Genomic DNA, 16935 nt, shown 5'->3' with positions numbered 1-16935 from the left:
AAGTTTTTGTGTATTGATTCATTGATTCATTATAACACAATCCCTAAATTCCAGCAAGTTCTCTGATGTCTTCATTACAAGGAAGTTCTGGTGATAACAGGTATATTTCTTGTTTCTTGGGTATTGAATGTAAGAGCGTGAATCTCACTAATCCAACAAGAAGATGAAACTTTAGAGTGTAATCAGCATCAAAATATTTTCTATGCTGGCAAGGCAGAGGCCTGTGAGGTGCCAGCCAACGTCTTAGGTTAGGATGTGTTCACTGCCACTGGCACACACGGTAAGTACAAGCACCTTGTCACTCAGCCAGACACTAGGCTGAGCCATCCCCAAGCACCATAGTCTCTCTCCCAACATAAGAGTGTTAATGTAGTGCCAATAAGGCTTTACAATGTAAGATCATCCTTTCAACTCCAGATTCTAAGTGAACATCCAAGCAGGTATTTGAGGCTCAGTACTTAGCCACTTTCTTTGACTGCTTTGCTATTGGAAGAATGTTGATGCAGGGGTACTGTGTGACGTACAAACTACCACCATTTCAGGTTCATCCCCAGACCTTTTGGGTTCTACATTCTAGCTACCCCAGAGCAAAGGAGTTTGTAGCTGCTGTTGTTTTCTGCCTATAACTTTCTTTGTATCACTTTTACCACAAATTAGAGGGTACACTCACACCCCTTACCAAAGTCAGAATATTTTCTTTTTTAAAAAGTTGAAGTTCAAGGTAGCAAATATAGAGCCATCTCCCCCAGATGACTGTTCAGTCAACTGTCACCCTATACAGTGTGGTGCTGTAAATGTGACTCCTCCCTCAGAGAATTTGTTCTCTGTGAAACTGAGCAGTTATTAGTGTGGATATTGGATCAAGTTTTCCCTTTGCTTTCTTGAGAACACTTAAGAATAAAATGGTTACACGTCACCCCATACCTCCAGTTCACTATGAGCAATTGTCAATTTTCAGTAACTTCTTGCTTTATGAATAATTCAATAAAAATTAAAATCCAAATAATGCATCTGTAAAGTATAAATTCTAATTCTAATTCACAAAATTGTGGTGAAAATAAAACCAAGCAACCTAAACATTTAAGAAAAATATTGCTGCAGAGGAAATAAATTACTTTTCCTTTCAATGCAAGTTACCAGAGAAATAAAGTTGTACTCACTTATATTGGTCCTTTCTTCACAGCATATGGTGATGGTACATACACCTAGTTTAAGTTTGTTGTGAGGCTTTTGTATAGCAATTTAGTTCAATAGCTCATTATTACACAATTGCTAAATTCCAGTACGTCCTCTGATGTCTCTCATCCCGAGAAGGCTCTTGAGATCAGAGGTAGAGTTCTAGCTTAATGCAGTTGGGATTATGACTTTCAGCTTGCAAGTGCATGGACCTAAGCACATGGTACCTGAACTCCTTAACAACTGAATTCGCCACAGGTGAAACGCTAAGTCATGGCTCACCCATTTATGTACTTCATGGACATTGCTGTTATTATTATGTTCCCTTCTTAGGACTACCTGGATAGCAGGATTCACATTGCCTGAGCGATCTGCATGCCCTTATCTCTGTTCCATGACTGTCTTTGCTATTCTCATGGCAACAGTGAGAGTTTTCCCATTTTCAGCAATGCAAAAACGGGCCTCCAGGCCCAGCAGACACTGAAACTACACTGGGAACACAAATGAGTGGAATTCTGAACTTCAGAATTTCTTGCATCCAACATCACACATATTATAAGTGGGTGTCATCAAAAAAGCTAATAAATTTTTCTGTCCCACACCCTAGAGACCTTGATGGGTTATTTTAGGGCTGCTTTTCTGTTTAAGGCAGGAGAAAAGGTTGTATAAGAGCATGATATCCACCAGCTTTTGAATCTCTGGAAGATTTTGCACTTACCACATGGTCCTAACTAGGTAGAGAGGCAACCACAGTGTTGCCTGTCTATTTCCTCCCCTGCTCCATTCACTGCTCCACCACCTCTATATGTGTAAGGACCCTTATTCGATTTTCCTATCTATGTCTTTTGTTTTTATCTAGAGGGTTAAGAAGTGTTTTTGTTAGCTTTAAATCTGCCTCCCACATGTGTCACCTCAATACAAGACCCTTTTAGGTAAGGTAGTTTAACCTAAAAAGGTTGCTGTGTAACATGCGCTGGTCTGATGAGTCCAATCATCTAGACGAATATTGATTTATTCTGGTATATTTAAACAGGTAAGCCTGAAGTATGAGAATAGAAGAAAATCAAAACCTTTAAAATATATTAAGCCATAACCCTTTCCAGCCTCACTTTTGAAAGCATCTCTGAGTTTTGGCTCTAAAATGGGATTATTATAGCCTTAATGATATTTGAAACTAACATTCAGGATAGGACAATCGAATAAGTGTCCTTACAGGTATAGAGGTGGTGGAGAAGCGAATGTAGCAGGGGAGGAAATAGACAGACAACAAACATTGTGGTTGCCTCTCTACCTAGTTAGGACTAAAATAACAATCCTGAATATGTACACTGTGACCACCTTCCCATTCTTGCAAGAGATATCTAAGGCAGGGTGGGGAAGAAGGAATACTGTGAAGGTTTTACTAACTGTAGTTTCTAGTATCATATTGTGTTAGATAATCCACAGGGCTGATATTGCTGTACTGACTAGAGATTTCTGAAACAGTGCCATTATCAGGTAGATCAGATAGTTGGCCAAAGCTTTGGCACCAAAGAGACTCAACAAATACGTTTCATCACACTGACCCTGTGCTAACAGCAGCTCTATGTGGATAACCTCATGGGAATGGAAGTTGAGAAAGAGCGATTTCAAGGCTGCCAATGCCTTAATCTCTGCTCTGTTCAAAATGCAAACATGCTGCTTTTCATGCTCACAATAGTAAAACCACTCTGTGGGATTTTTCAGTCCTCAGCATAGGAAGGTAGAGAGAAAAGTGAACAAGAAGAATCTGATGTGAAATGTCCACAGTCACAATAGAAGGAAGAAAACTGGGGAGTCAAACACATTTTAAAAAGAAAAGGGAAATAAGAAATTAAGGAGATAAAAATATATCAAATTATCTGACTAAAGAAGGGTTTAAGAAGTTATTGTATTTGTAATTCCAACACTCATTTCTTTGTTCAAGAAAACTAGAGAAGTGCCCTGCAGACTCCAAGGCTCCTGAGTTATCAGGGAGCTGTTTCCTGGGAATGTGTTCACCCACTCAATACAGCTGCTTAAATAAAGGCAGAACGAATAGTGCAAAAAAAATTCTGTGAAAACAGACCAGCACTCCAAGCTTTGGCACAACAAAAATGACATTGGTATAATGAAAACCTTAGAAGATAGTGGGTAGACTCTGCCTAGACTTGGAGGGCTTCAAGGAGGGACCCCAACTCTTCTAAAGCCAAGGCATTCCCTGATGTACCCTGGCTAAGAGCCTAACCTGCTATGGTCCAGCTATAACAAAGGTGGCAGCCTCCTGGGAGATTCGCTCTGTGATTCAGATTGTGGAGTCTAGTCCACGTGGACAGATAGGGGTTGGACTCAAGCCACTAGGACAGTAGGACTGAGACTTTATCTTTTACCTTGCCTTCAGAGTAGCAAAGCAAAAGCGTCCATGGCCCTGGTCTCCTAGTATCTGCAGGGTGTCTGTCTGAGACCCTGAGATCTTCCTGTCCCTTTCACCCTGTCCTTCTAACCAGTAGAAAATCTAGAGAGACTAAAACTCTTAAGTGGTTTTCAGAACATTGGGAGGCCCCTAGTCTCCTTTCTCTGTTAGTCATTACAGAAGGATGTTCTCCACAGACGATTTAAGCAGGATGGTAGCTTTGCTATGACTGTATAGAGTGATTCCAAACCTATTGAACTACTTTTTTAATTGTGATTTTTTTTGTTCCTTAATTGAAACAAAATGGTACAGTGTTCTACAATAATGTTACCAACTTTTTCAGCCCACAATAATGTACAATGCTCCTTTTTTTTCTTTGTCTTTTATGGGGTCTGGCTATTTAAATCCCTCTTAACTACTTGTATGTCTGGGCGTGACAGTCCAGACTGGATACAACAGAGAGAGCCCTGCAATGCTTGTTTCTAAATCCAACCCTCACAGCCTTGTTATCTTTGTCAGAGCAACCTAGTAACTGCTTCCTCAATGTTTTAATTTAGATTTCTGAGATACAAGAGGAATTTAGATGTTATCCCCCACCCCCACTCCACCTTAAATGTGTGGCAGCCTTACTGTTTCTAGGACAGGGCTAAAAAGAAACAGATCAACCCTCAGCGAAGCCCTGGAATGTTATTCTAAGGCGCCTTCAGATTTCCATCCGTCTGTACAGTATCGAGCCTCATTTGGGTCTGTAGCACACAAGAAAACAGTTGTGGCAGAGCCAGGAGATTGAAGATGCCCAGGCGATGGGTGATGGTGAACAGGAGGCATCTAATTGTTTCAATTCTGCAGCTTTGGGAAGTTGTAAGTGAAAATGAAAAAAAAGGGGGGGGGACTGTTTCTTTTACTGTAAGTCTTGAACACAAACATTTTAAAGCCCCTTGAGTATTACAGTGTATCTTTTCATATAGCATTTGGGAAGGCCATTGATGCATGTTAAGGAATTATGTGCCTGGAACTGAAAGCCCAGGTACTTTGAAGAGGGGACACTTTCTAGTTGAAACATTAGGTAGTTTACATTGGCCCAGAATTCCCTTGCAAAACCATATATACATTGTAATGATTTCACTACACTGAACATGCTTAGAGTCTAAAACACCCATTCTGTCCTTGAGGAACTCAGGTGTCCACAGTTAGTGGCCAGTACATCAGATATCTAATCCAAATTCTGAAACACAGTAAGCTACTGTGATAGGGTAAATGCTTCCTTCTCTGTCCCTTTGCTAGTACTTGCTGTTTCTCAGGTCACTGCTTTGGTGAGGTTCCTAGCAACTGACAAGCTAAGCCTAAAATATTGGAGGGTCAAGGGTCCCTTCCTAGTACTTTTAGTGAGAAGGCCCTGTGGCTTGCCTTAGGAAAGCATCAAAACAAAAGAGCTTGTATCTGAGGAATTCCTGTCTCCTCAGAAGGATTTTTATAAAGGTGATGTCTAGTCTTCCTCAAAGTTTTGGCATGGCATAATAGAGATATGATAAAACAATGTATTGAAAAATCCAAGAAGAAGAAGGAAGAGAGAAAGGAGGACGAGGAGGAAGAAGAAGAAGAAAGGAGGCAAAAAGAAGCAAAAATAAACAGAAAGCATCAACCTAAACAAGAGCAATAGGAAAGAGAAATGTGAACATGAAAAGAAAACGAGGTGCTGGTTCACTTCTCAGGCAGCTTCTAGGTGTGGAGCACTCTGCGCTAATTTCAAAAGCTAAGTACAGCATAACTATTGTGGTTTTTGTAGAAAATTCACTAAAGCTGTCAGAAGAATTCCATTTTAAGTGGTGTGTGCTTGAGGAGATCTCAGTTTATGTTCTTCACCATCCAGGTACCTTTTTGTTGTCGTGGTTGAACATTTTCTGCATAAATTATAGCCATCTTCCCATTGTTTTTTAAAGGAACAATATAGTTTTCTGCAAATTTCAGTAGAGGAAGAACATCATCGAAGCCAGTGCCCACTGTCCATCAGAAGCAGCCCCTGAATCTGAAACTGGACTCTCTCAGTCCCTCGTTGTGTTTTAGATTGGCACAGAATATTCAGCCTGCTTCCATGGAGAACAATGGTTGTTTTAGAAATGAAGATGTTTTTCTCTAATGGTATTCGTACCACATAGTCTGTATTTGTCTGGTAATTGTACCTACCACACCAAGGGAGTACGGACTGTGCCTGCATGCTAAAGGAGATGACACCTGAGGAAACCAAGAACCAGGGGAAAGATCAAACCGTTCTCTCTCTCTCTCTCTCTCTCTCTCTCTCTCTCTCTCTCTCTCTCTCTTTCTCTCTCTCTCTCTCTCTCTCTCTCTCTGTGTGCGTGCATATGTGTGTGTATGTGTGTGTGTGTGTGTGTGTGTGTGTGTGTGTGTGTCTATGTGTAGGTATGGGGTTCAAACTCAGGGTCATTCTATTGTTTTAAATTGTTAATGCTACTGGTCTATATTCCTAGTTACAAATTAAGTCTTTTATTGGAGAGCAAAGTCTAGGCTTTTACTCTTCTTTTCCTTCTTACTTTTTTAAATGCTCATAAAGAAAAACATTCTCCCAGATATTTCTACTTAGAAATGTGGCTGCACATTCTTGTTCAAGACCAATATTATAAAATGTATCTTGAGGATGTTCAAAACTAATGGATTTGACAGTAGTTGAATTCTTCATTTCTAAACTATTTATGTAAATTCTGATATCTTTGGTTTTCTTCTCTCTGAAACTGCTACCGGCATTTATTTTTTAAAAACTACCATCCTATACATTGTGCAGTTTCTATATACTATATAAGCTTTGCATGGCCCTATGTTGAACACATAATAAATCCTTCAGTGTAGTGTAGAAATTCAACCAATGCTCAGACACTTAAAATTCGTCCTAGATTTTGCAAGGAGGAAATTGCAGCCACTAGTATTGTGTATCTAGCTCAATGCTCTAGAGCTCAGATTATACCATAGGTAAATGAGTGTCCAACTTATGTAAAATAAGTTTGACCTAAATCAGAAGCTGTGTAAACAGACTGGCAGTACTTAAAGAAATAGTGATGCAAAAGTATATTTTAGAAAGAAACTCTTTTACTATTTAATCATTTGGTGGTTTCTGACTTTTCTACATTAGTAGGAAATGCTTATTCACTTGAATGACATCAAGCTTCTATTACCTTTCTCCTGGTGACATCTTGAATTTTTTGTTATCCTAGCATCCCTTCCACTGCTGTTTCCAAAGCTCCTTCTGCCCCCAGCCAGTATATGGTAAAAGTGAAACTGTTGCTACCTTGTACTTCTGGCTGAAAGGTTTGGGTTTCCAATCTAAATGTGAACCAAAAGGATATTTACCCCAGAGACATACCCACTGCTTACTGGATAAGGACAGATCCAGCTAAACTAAATCAACCCAGTAAAGAGCCTCAGTGAGAAAAACTAAGAAACAAAACCATGTGGGCTTTGAGCTAATGGGAATTCATTTTGACTTCATATAATAGGTAATGCACAAAAATGAACTGAGACGTTTCAAGATCTTCTGATGGCTTCAATGCAGTAATGAAAAATAACCAAACTGGATACCATGAGCATTGTCTGAAATCATAATGTGTGGTATTGCCATTTACCAACGTGAGGCAAAATCAGAGAGACACAGGGTTGAAGGGGAATAAAATCATAGAATCATTTGTACAATGGTGAATACACAAGTGTGAACACATAGATAATTTGAATCCTCCCCATTTTATTGGCAATAAAGCCATTTATTGGAGAAGTCAGGAAGACTGAGTCCTTGATCATGCTGACATATATGTACTATAGGAAAATAGGTGTTGGCCAATTAATAGGCTTAATTGTTCCTGCCTGTTCTAGGGTAAAATCTAAATTGTTGTACATACCAAACAGTTTATGTGCTCTTCCTTATAGTTCTCCAACCTTTGTTTTACTGGGTTGTTTCTTGTAGCTTATATTCCAGTAAATTTAGCTTGTTGGCTCTCTCTCAGCTACAACAAGTCCTGAAACTGAGAAGTTACGACATTTCTTAAAATTACAGAATAAGCCAATGTAGGGAGAAAAGAAAGCCTTCTCTTCTGTCTCCCAAGTTAATAATCTTTAAAGTATGCTCCTTCCTCCACCCCCCACCCCAACTCCAGCCCACTCTGTAGCCCAGGTTGGGTAGATTTGAGGCTTTGTCATTGTCATCAGGATAAAACCCTCTGGAGATGATTCTAGGAGAATAGGTTTCACCCAGGCATCAGGGGAATATGTCTTAGATCTAAAAACATTGCTTTAGTTCATTTTAAGTTAAGTTAGCATATTGCCCAGACAGCTAGAGAAATAATAATAATAATATAATAATAATAATAATAATAATAATAATATAATGATAATAAATCATCATCACCATCATCTAGAAAACATATCTAAAGGTTTAGGCTGAATGCTTGTCTTAAAAATTAATTTACGTAGACTGAAGATAATTTGGTTGCTGATAATTACTTTCCAGTGCAAGACCAGTCACTAGCCATGAGCCAACTCTGCCACTATTGTCTTTTCTAATTGGCTTCATTTCCATGGCAGCCAGCACTACCACACACAGGACATGTCCTGCTTGCACTGGAGGGCATGCAGAAGACAGACTCCCACATGGGGTGGCCAGATGTCCTAGATTAAACAGCATGATACAGAAGCTGGAGCTACTGTCTGTCCAGTGTATGCAGACATTCTGGATGGAATGTCCTTCCAGAGCTAGGCTCTTGGAACTGTTTAAAGGGAAGACACTCATGTCTTTCACCATTTGAGTCTCAGGAGACAGAGGAATGAATTGTGTTGGCCCAGCCCTGGGGAGTACTTCATTGCCTTTGTTTGAAAGGAAACGTTTTCAGTTCTATAAAGAGCTTTCTTTTATTCCTAAGAAGACAGGAATGATACAAGCTTACACACTTTATAAGACTTCTAAAGGAGGCATTCCTGAAAGTTTGCCACTTGGGATAGATTACTAAAAGATCCCAGGGAGAGAAGAGGAGAAGGGGACAATGGGTAGGAGACACTCTCTTCTGCCCATGAATGACCAGAAAGAGCTCTCTGAAAGCAATATGGGAGTTGAAGACTGTGGCGGAAGTTTCAGGGCATGGCTCGAGTACCACCTATTTACTGGGCTCTAGAGCACCCAGAGGCTCTTGAAGGCCTCATTAATCACTGCTTTGCCTTCCAGAGAAGAAATGTGTTTTTTATAAGCTGGATCTTATGAATAGGGCTGATTACAAAGCCGTAAAACTCAGACATGAATTAGTGTGCAGAGTCCCTAAAGTCCCCAAATGCCACACCAAGGCAGGACTTTTAAGTGCAATTATAACTTCTGGAACCAGCATAACATGATGTTCTGCATTTGAAAATCTGGGAAAGCATCTGCATGAATTTCTTATTCCATTTGCTATTTGCATACTTGCAAAATTTAAAAACCTGCTTTGGCATATGTCAGAAAAAAACTACAAAATCTTTTTTCCCAGAGTAATGGAAGTAAAAAAATGCAGTGTAAATATTTGTGTCAAAAGCTTGATAAGGGGAATGCCTGCCCCCACTCTTGGATTGTATTTTCTGGCTCTCCATAGCACGGCAGTTTCAATGGACAAGCAGTTACAAGAGAAGTACAAATGACCCGAACTTATTAGGAAAATGCTTCCATTACTAATTGAGTGGCAAAACTGAAACTTGGCCTTCACAGTCACTCTTCATTGCCAGATAAATGCCCAGTGGGTTCTGAGTGGACCCTGGCACTTTCCCAAGCTGTAGCTTTATGTCCGTGTCTTTGCCACTGTGCGCCCCTCCTCACCGAGACTCTTTCGCTAGGATCCTTGAAACTGTGCCCAGTAATTTGTTCTGTTTTAACTATGACAAGCAAAGAGACTTGCTTTGCTATTTTTACTTCAAGGTCTTAGCTCTGGAGCTACACCATCCATTTAAGTACTTGGCATTGGTGGATGACGAAGGTAGTTAGGGGAAGTTAGTCGGATTTATACCTTTCTGTCAACTTTGACTTAACATTTCCAAGCATATAGACAACAGGCTTTTTACAAAGCAAGTCAAAGACACTTTTGCACACCTGGAGATGGGCATAAGGCAGAAGCACCTGGGTGACCAGCAGTGAATAGATAAGGTAATCACAGTTGTCACCCAGCTGCCCTGACACACACCTCCGAAGATGTTCTTGCATGTGCATGGATGAAGCATGATACTGTCACATGCCTACCTTAAGATAAGCACTGTTCTGAAAACTGGTATACAAAGATAATAAATCAAATATGGGGTCTATCTTTCCAAAACAAACAAAAGGCCCACCTTTCTTATTTCTCTTTTCATGGAGGTAAAGGCAGAAAAATCTTACAGTGTCAAATGTTGGGTGTTGTCATGAGGAAGTAAGAGACAGTCACCAAAACCCACCAGGAGGAATAGCATACTCCTGGCCAAAAGCCCAGCTTCCAGCAGATAAGTGTGTATGCAGATGTCCTCATAGAATGTTCTCTCCCTTTCCGTACAGGACTCTGGACTTAGCCAGGGAAAGAGGGCATGACCTGTTTTGATGGCTGTCCCAACAGGCAAGGTCATAGTCTATTCATATTATTTGTAGGTAGCCTTTCCCTTAGTTACAGATGAGCCATACAGATGCACACAGGAAGTACCTCAAAGTCACTGACTTAAAAAGTCCCACTTGGCCTGCCACTCGTGCTATCATGATACAAGTTTTAGCAGTTATTATTAAAGACAAAGAATGCTCCCCATCTCTGGGCTACACAGATGCATCAAGAAGTCCTCTGATGCCAATGTTCTGCTGGGAAGGTAAGGTAATAATTAACTCAGTAGGAATTTCACTTGCAGAGAGTTAACAATTGACAGCTAAGACAGGGAGATTCTGAGGAATAAGAAAGACATGGTAATCACCTAGTCCGATACAAGGAGAGTTGAAGAATGGAACCAGTGGCAAGTGCAGCCAGATTTATTGTGTGCTACGTGCTGGTGTCCTTTATGTAAACTCACTCTCACAACTGGGTTAAGGAGCTTTCCTGTTATCCAGTTGGGGAAATGGAAGAAGAGAAGGTTTGCTTAAGGTTTCTTAGGTAACACTGATGAGAAATGGCGGGGACAAGCTATAAACCCAATCAACTGGCTTTGGAGGCCAAACTCTTACTATGATGCCTTTGGCTGAGGAGAAGTGAGAGATAGTCTCAGTCAATGGATGTAGGAAACTCTCCAGGTTCTTAGTCATGTCGCATTGTCTAGTGGAGTTCTTACTCTGTGTCCTTGCCTGAGTCTTGGTTGGTAAAGAAACGCTATTATTTTGAGAAGACTTCTATATTAAACCTCTGCAATCCTGCTTGGTTAGATCCTAGTTTTTCTTGTCTTTCTGGTCTTGCTGGCTTCCTCACAGCAAGAGGCTATCCAGTTGATAAGACTTTTTGTGACCCTAATACACCTTGAGCAGCAGCTGTGGACTTGGGAGTTCCTTTGCATATGCTATCCCTCCATGCTGCCATTGCTCTGTTCTTTTGTTTTTCATGAGACTGGACAGATAACAATGAGTGTCCAGTCCCTCACATGGCTATTTGTCATATTACCTTCAAGTGTTCCTTCCTATCGTAGCAGCAATGACTGTCCACATGCTAACAAGCTCTGTTCTCATAAATCCCCTAATCAGATTTCTTTGAGCTGCAGTAGAACTTTGTGGAAACTACTTGAAGAATTCCTCTTAAAGTTATTCCAATTTCTACTTCAAGATGGCACAAAAGTGCCTTCTTTCCATCCTTATAATGCTAAACCATTCTTCTTATTTTCCACAGCTTTATTTATTAGGGAAAAAGTCCCTAATAGGTAAAAAGTTACTTTTAGAGAAAATAATACTATTTATACTTTATTTTAATTTTTCTAATTTTCAATCATGCACTGGTATTTCCTATATAACCAGCTCGCATGAACATTAAAACAGATCTACTGAGCAGATAATCACATCTCACTCACCCTTCGGCCTTTTGCATTTGACCTCATGACCACTGTTAGGGTAGAAAAACACCAATGAAAGCAATCACACACTGGTCTCTGTCGTTTATGAATACCTCCATTGGTTTATAGCCTAAGGCATTAGAATTATTTGGTCAGATAACACAAACATTGGCTTTAGAGTAACTGATAAACTGCAATAACACCTCCTTAAGAATGTGGAGAAGTAGACAGTTCCACAGGGTTGCATGCAAGAGACACAGGATTGCATATAAGAGACACAGGATTGCATGTAAGAGCCCTTTTCACACAATGAAGTCCAAACACTCATCTTCAACATACACAGTATTGAGCTAATTTTATACTTTTGGCTGCTATAGAGTTTTTAATTCATTGATAAATAATGATATTTCTAAAATACACAAATTGTGATTCTAATAAAATTTTATGGAAAATTAGTAAAAGCCTAAAAGAACAGTACCAAGAAAAACAAATACTACATTTTTTAGAGCAATCCCTCTTTATACTGTTAAATCTCCCTCTTAATCTATTGTAGATAGAGCCATAGGCAAGTTTCTTTAAATAAAGGATAATTCTATAATGTCTTATTAATTAGACATGCACAAAAGAATCTGGGGGAAAGGGCCTAATTCATTTTTGTATAACAAAAAGTGGCACAATAACAGGCAAAATGAAACAAAAACTCATAGTGTGAATAAAGGAAGAGAAACTGCTGGTCAATTCACATACAGATATAGTTTATTAGTTTGTTATTAAATTCCCAGTACAGAAAGTGACTAGAATAATTGTTTAAAAGTCAGTTTTATATCATACAGTAAGTTTAATAATAAGAACTTTGATTATATTATTGAATCTCACTGTTAATAAAAACAGTTAATTTTGATATCAATTTTTAAAATTGTGAAATAAGATGTACCTAGAATGATAAAGGTTAACTATATCTAAGGTAATAATTAGGCTTCGAGTATTCAGAATACTATTAACAAAGTTGTTAAAAACAAATATACTCAATGTAATTAATACAACAAACATAAACAGAATGGTAAACACTATGCATGCAAAATCAAGTGTATGATTATTCACAGATGGTATGGTTGTGTATCCAGAAAACATGATAGAATAGTGCAAGAAGAGAGGAATCAAATAACGAGAGTGAATGTGATGCATTCAATTAGAGTGGCTTCAGGTGACCTCAGTTCCACCAGTCTGGGATAAGAATGTCTCACTATGGTGGTCATTACGCTCAGTGCCTTCCATAGAGTGCTGCCATGTTCAAATATCACCCATTGATGCATGTTCATGGGTTGCTGGGAATTCTCCAAATTTCTCTCCAATTTCCATACCAGTGAAATGGGCAGCTTGGGTTGGGCAGGAATATTTATAGAGGCAGTAGTATATCCAGAACATCACAGCTTAAAGTTAAAATAGAAATAAATACTTATGAATTTGAAATTTTAGGGGGAAAAGGGACATTTTTCCAAATGCAAGTAATTCCCCTATTTTTGAGAAAACAAATGTTAAGGAAACAGAAAAATTTCAGACTATAACAATATGCAGTGTTGAATTTTTCAAGGTTGAAATTATCAACTTTAGTACAAGGTCTTGGTGATAAGCGTACAGAGGAATTTCTAGTTCTGAAAATGACATTAAGCTCAAGCATTGCATAAACTATAAATGGCTACACGAAATACCTTTGTAGGGGATAAGGAGAGGACTAGGTGGGCTCCACTGTAGTCAAATAGAAAGAAATGAATTTAAAGAAAATCCACTTAAGCTTAACACATAAATTGCTATATAACAAACATATCATCTATAAACTAAAGAAACACTGTAAATAGCTATATAAATAAATAAATAAAATATAACGTTTTGCTATATTAAGTGGCTTGTGTATTAAAGACATATACAAAGTTCAGTATAGTTCTAGGACTCATGTAGAAGATCATGAAATAAAAAGAAATGAAAAGGTCACAGTTAATAGACAGCTTTTCAGATGTGTCCAGTGAAGCTCTGTATCCTACAAGACTGCCTACATAGAGAGAGGCTACTGCAATAAGGAATAGAGTAAACAGTCCAGATAATTACCACAGCAGTTAAGAAAACATACTACTTTTGCAGAGGACCAGAGTTTAGTTCCCATAACCCACATTGGTCTTTCAAAACTGTCTGTAACTGTACCTACAAGAGGATCTAATACCTTTGGTTTCTTTGGTCACCGAGGCATGCTGACACATAGGCACACAGGCACACAGGAACACAGGCACACAGGCACACAGGCGCATGCGCGCGCGCACACGCACGCACACACACACACACACACACTTATGCATGAGTGCACAAATGCACGCCTTTAAGTAATTACAATATATATCATACATTCTGAAGGAATCATTCATCTCAAAATTCTCCTCTGCTTATGCTTAGTATTTCTGGGCTTGTATTTCCTTGACTCTGTTAGAATAAGTCTTTTTGTCTTTACTCTTGCTTCTAGTGTTAACAATCGGGCTATAGACCTAAGAAAGTCTTTTTTTTCCTCATCTCTAAAATGGAGAGGCCTGAATAGCCTACGTTTATGACCCTTTCTCTGAAGCTACAGTCTCACGAGTTATGATTATAGTTTGAGTGTATGTTTAAGTATTATAAAGAATTTTAAGTGAGATTTTGCGAGAGTATTCGTCCAAGTCTATCTTGCTCAGTTTAAGGTTCCCAGCTCTCCCAAACATCTTGTTCCTAGTGAGACGCAATTGTTGATATCGTTTGCCAGTGTGGCTGGGTTTTAGTAAAGTTCACCTGTGATGCTCATTTCTGGGACAGTTAGACCCCAAGAACTCTTAAATAATCAACAGGCCTTGTCAGATAAAAACCTGTGGATTGGAATATGGGTGTTGAGTCTTACTGGAGTAAATTGTTCTGAAGCAGGTACGTCCTTCCAGGTTGTCTTGCTCTGCTCTGAGTCCTTCTTGTAACCCATTTTCTCTCCTTCCTGGATGTCATGATGTGGGTTGGTCAGCTTTGCTCACCTTCTCTGTTATGATGGACTGCTTCCTCTGCGACCAGGAGCCCAAACAAATGAGTCCTTTTCTTAAAGTTGTTCTCAGATAGATGGTCAGAGTGAGGAGAAGAGTAACTAAAACAAGGGGGAAGGCAAGAGCCTCTGAAGTAGCAGGAACTTAAAGGACCCCAGACTATCCTTCTGATTTTACAATTAGGCAACTTTAGCTTAATCTAGATGGTGATTAAAAGAGAAACATTTCTATTCTTCTAACTGAAAATTTCTCAATGGTCCATCCTTCTAGTCATTGTCTTGCTCATTTCTCTGATTCTGCCTCTCTACTATGTCTGTGATTATATAAGTCGGGAATGAATTAGTGCTTGCATGTGTTTTTATCTTAGTTGGCCAATTATGGAGATGTTAATAGTATCTTCATATCTTACTTTTAAAATAATTTTATAGCAGTATTAATAGCTTATGAGAGAAAAAGCATCATACTCATTTTCTTCCCTAATTTTCATTAGAGATAAATTTACTGGTAAGTGTTATACAATGGCTAATATTTGGTATTAATTTCAGCCCTCTGATTAAAACTAACAGCAAAGGGTTTGGGTACTACAAACCACCATCATTCCTTCCCAACCTGCACCATTTGATTATTATATTTTTCTGTCTTCTCACACTGTAGACTTAACAGCCTGTCAGCCTCATGTTGAATGCCAGATCTTACCTACCTTTCCCCAGGGACAGAAAAAACATTTATGGAGCAGAGTTTAGCAAGCAAAGCTAGAACTTTATCTACTTGCCACTGCCAGAATAAAAATGGCCTTTCTGACATATTTTCTTCCTAGGACATGTTGGATTATAGCACTTTTGTGGCTTTTAATAATAAAAGCTTTTTTTTTTCAAATTAAAAAGCTCAAGCTAAATCTGCCCCTTTGGTTTCCCAGTCTTAATAAATAATGCAAGGAGAGAATTCTACATTAACCATTTGAGTGAAAGGAAGGGAAGATGAGTGCTTTTCATTTATTTCCCAAGTGCATACATGCCTGCCTCCTGCCTTGTCCAACTGAATCCGAGACTGTAGATCATTACTACCTCATGTGCTGTTAACACCACATGACCAGTGCATGGACCTCACAGACTCTCTCTGCATTTGGCCTTTCTAAAGGCATGCTTATAAACCTATCTATTATGTCCGGACCAGACTAGCTGATGTCTCCCTGCAGAACATGTACCTGGCTGAAAACTCCTTACAAGGCCTTTTAGCTGAATTGTAATTTTACATACCTTGGCTAGCTCTAAGTAGCACACCACACAGAAAGCAACTAAGAATGAGTGCAAGCATCAGACTCCAGGGCTAGACAAAACACAACAAAACATGGATGTTTGATGCTTTATTTCTCAAACCATCAGTTCTGTAACCTCTCCCCTCAAAGTATGTCAAACTCATTTTGTTGTTTGTCTCTCTGGCGGCAACCCTAGCAGAAATTTTTACCTACTTTAGACAATTCCATCTACTATACCAAAACACCACATTCTAGGGGCACAGAGCTTTTGTTTCCACAGTTATCTCAAACCATAGATTGTGTGGTTAAGGTCTGGTGGGATCCTTGTCTCTAATACCCATTGTGAGAGCAGTCTATTTTCATAGTTTAATTATTCTTAAGAATGGCTACCTCACAGCATTCTCATATTGGTCAGGAATTTGACAGACACGTTGAAGGGGAAGATGTATGCAAACATGCAATCCAATGTACTACTAGCATGCCTTTAGTATATGCATCACCCTGCTAGCCAATCGGTCTCGGCATAATTTGTGACCTCCCTATGTATTACCTCCATGTCAGATATGACAGCAGTTTCAGAATTCTGATTATGTCATTCTCTGTGAAGTTATAAACCCCGAGCATAACCCCTCAGACTTTCACCCATCTGGTCCCTGACCAAAATATGATTGCTTCTTCTGCCACAATTTCATATGTAATCCAGTCTCTTCATCCCAAGTCCTAGGTATTTATCTATATTTAGGTACATATTCATATAGGCTGTAGCTTCTTTGCCTAAAGTTTCAGCTCCCACTCTTCATCATGTACTTTCACACTCAGCCTTTGTTCTTATTTTTTTTATTTTTCACCTCTTAGTATACATTATATGCCATTGTTTTATCATGTTCGTTAACTGCATCTGTCAGATGTGTGACACTAAAATTTCCTATCTTCATCCTTCCCTCCCTTTTCTTCTTCCTCCCCTTCCTGCCCCTCCCTGCATTCTTGCATCATTGGTAGCACCTAGAGTAATTCCCAATGTATCAGAAGTGTTTTCTTTTGTTTTTGTTTGT

At 39.1% G+C, this 16935-nt stretch overlaps 1 long non-coding RNA gene across 1 annotated transcript in view; it reads left to right on the top strand.

Annotated features, from left to right (window-relative positions):
* The first annotated feature begins 10251 nt into the window (after nucleotides 1-10251).
* Nucleotides 10252-16935, top strand: part of LOC120097752 (uncharacterized) — a 78672-nt gene continuing 71988 nt past the window's right edge. Inside the window, exon 1 of the long non-coding RNA XR_005495456.2 lies at nucleotides 10252-10426. This is a non-coding gene — a long non-coding RNA (uncharacterized LOC120097752). The remainder of the gene's footprint in view (nucleotides 10427-16935) is intronic.

Source organism: Rattus norvegicus, chromosome 17 (assembly GCF_036323735.1).
Source record: "Rattus norvegicus strain BN/NHsdMcwi chromosome 17, GRCr8, whole genome shotgun sequence".
NCBI lineage: Eukaryota > Metazoa > Chordata > Mammalia > Rodentia > Muridae > Rattus > Rattus norvegicus.
Note: the sequence above shows the minus strand (reverse complement) of the source record. Positions and strands in the feature narration are given on the sequence as shown.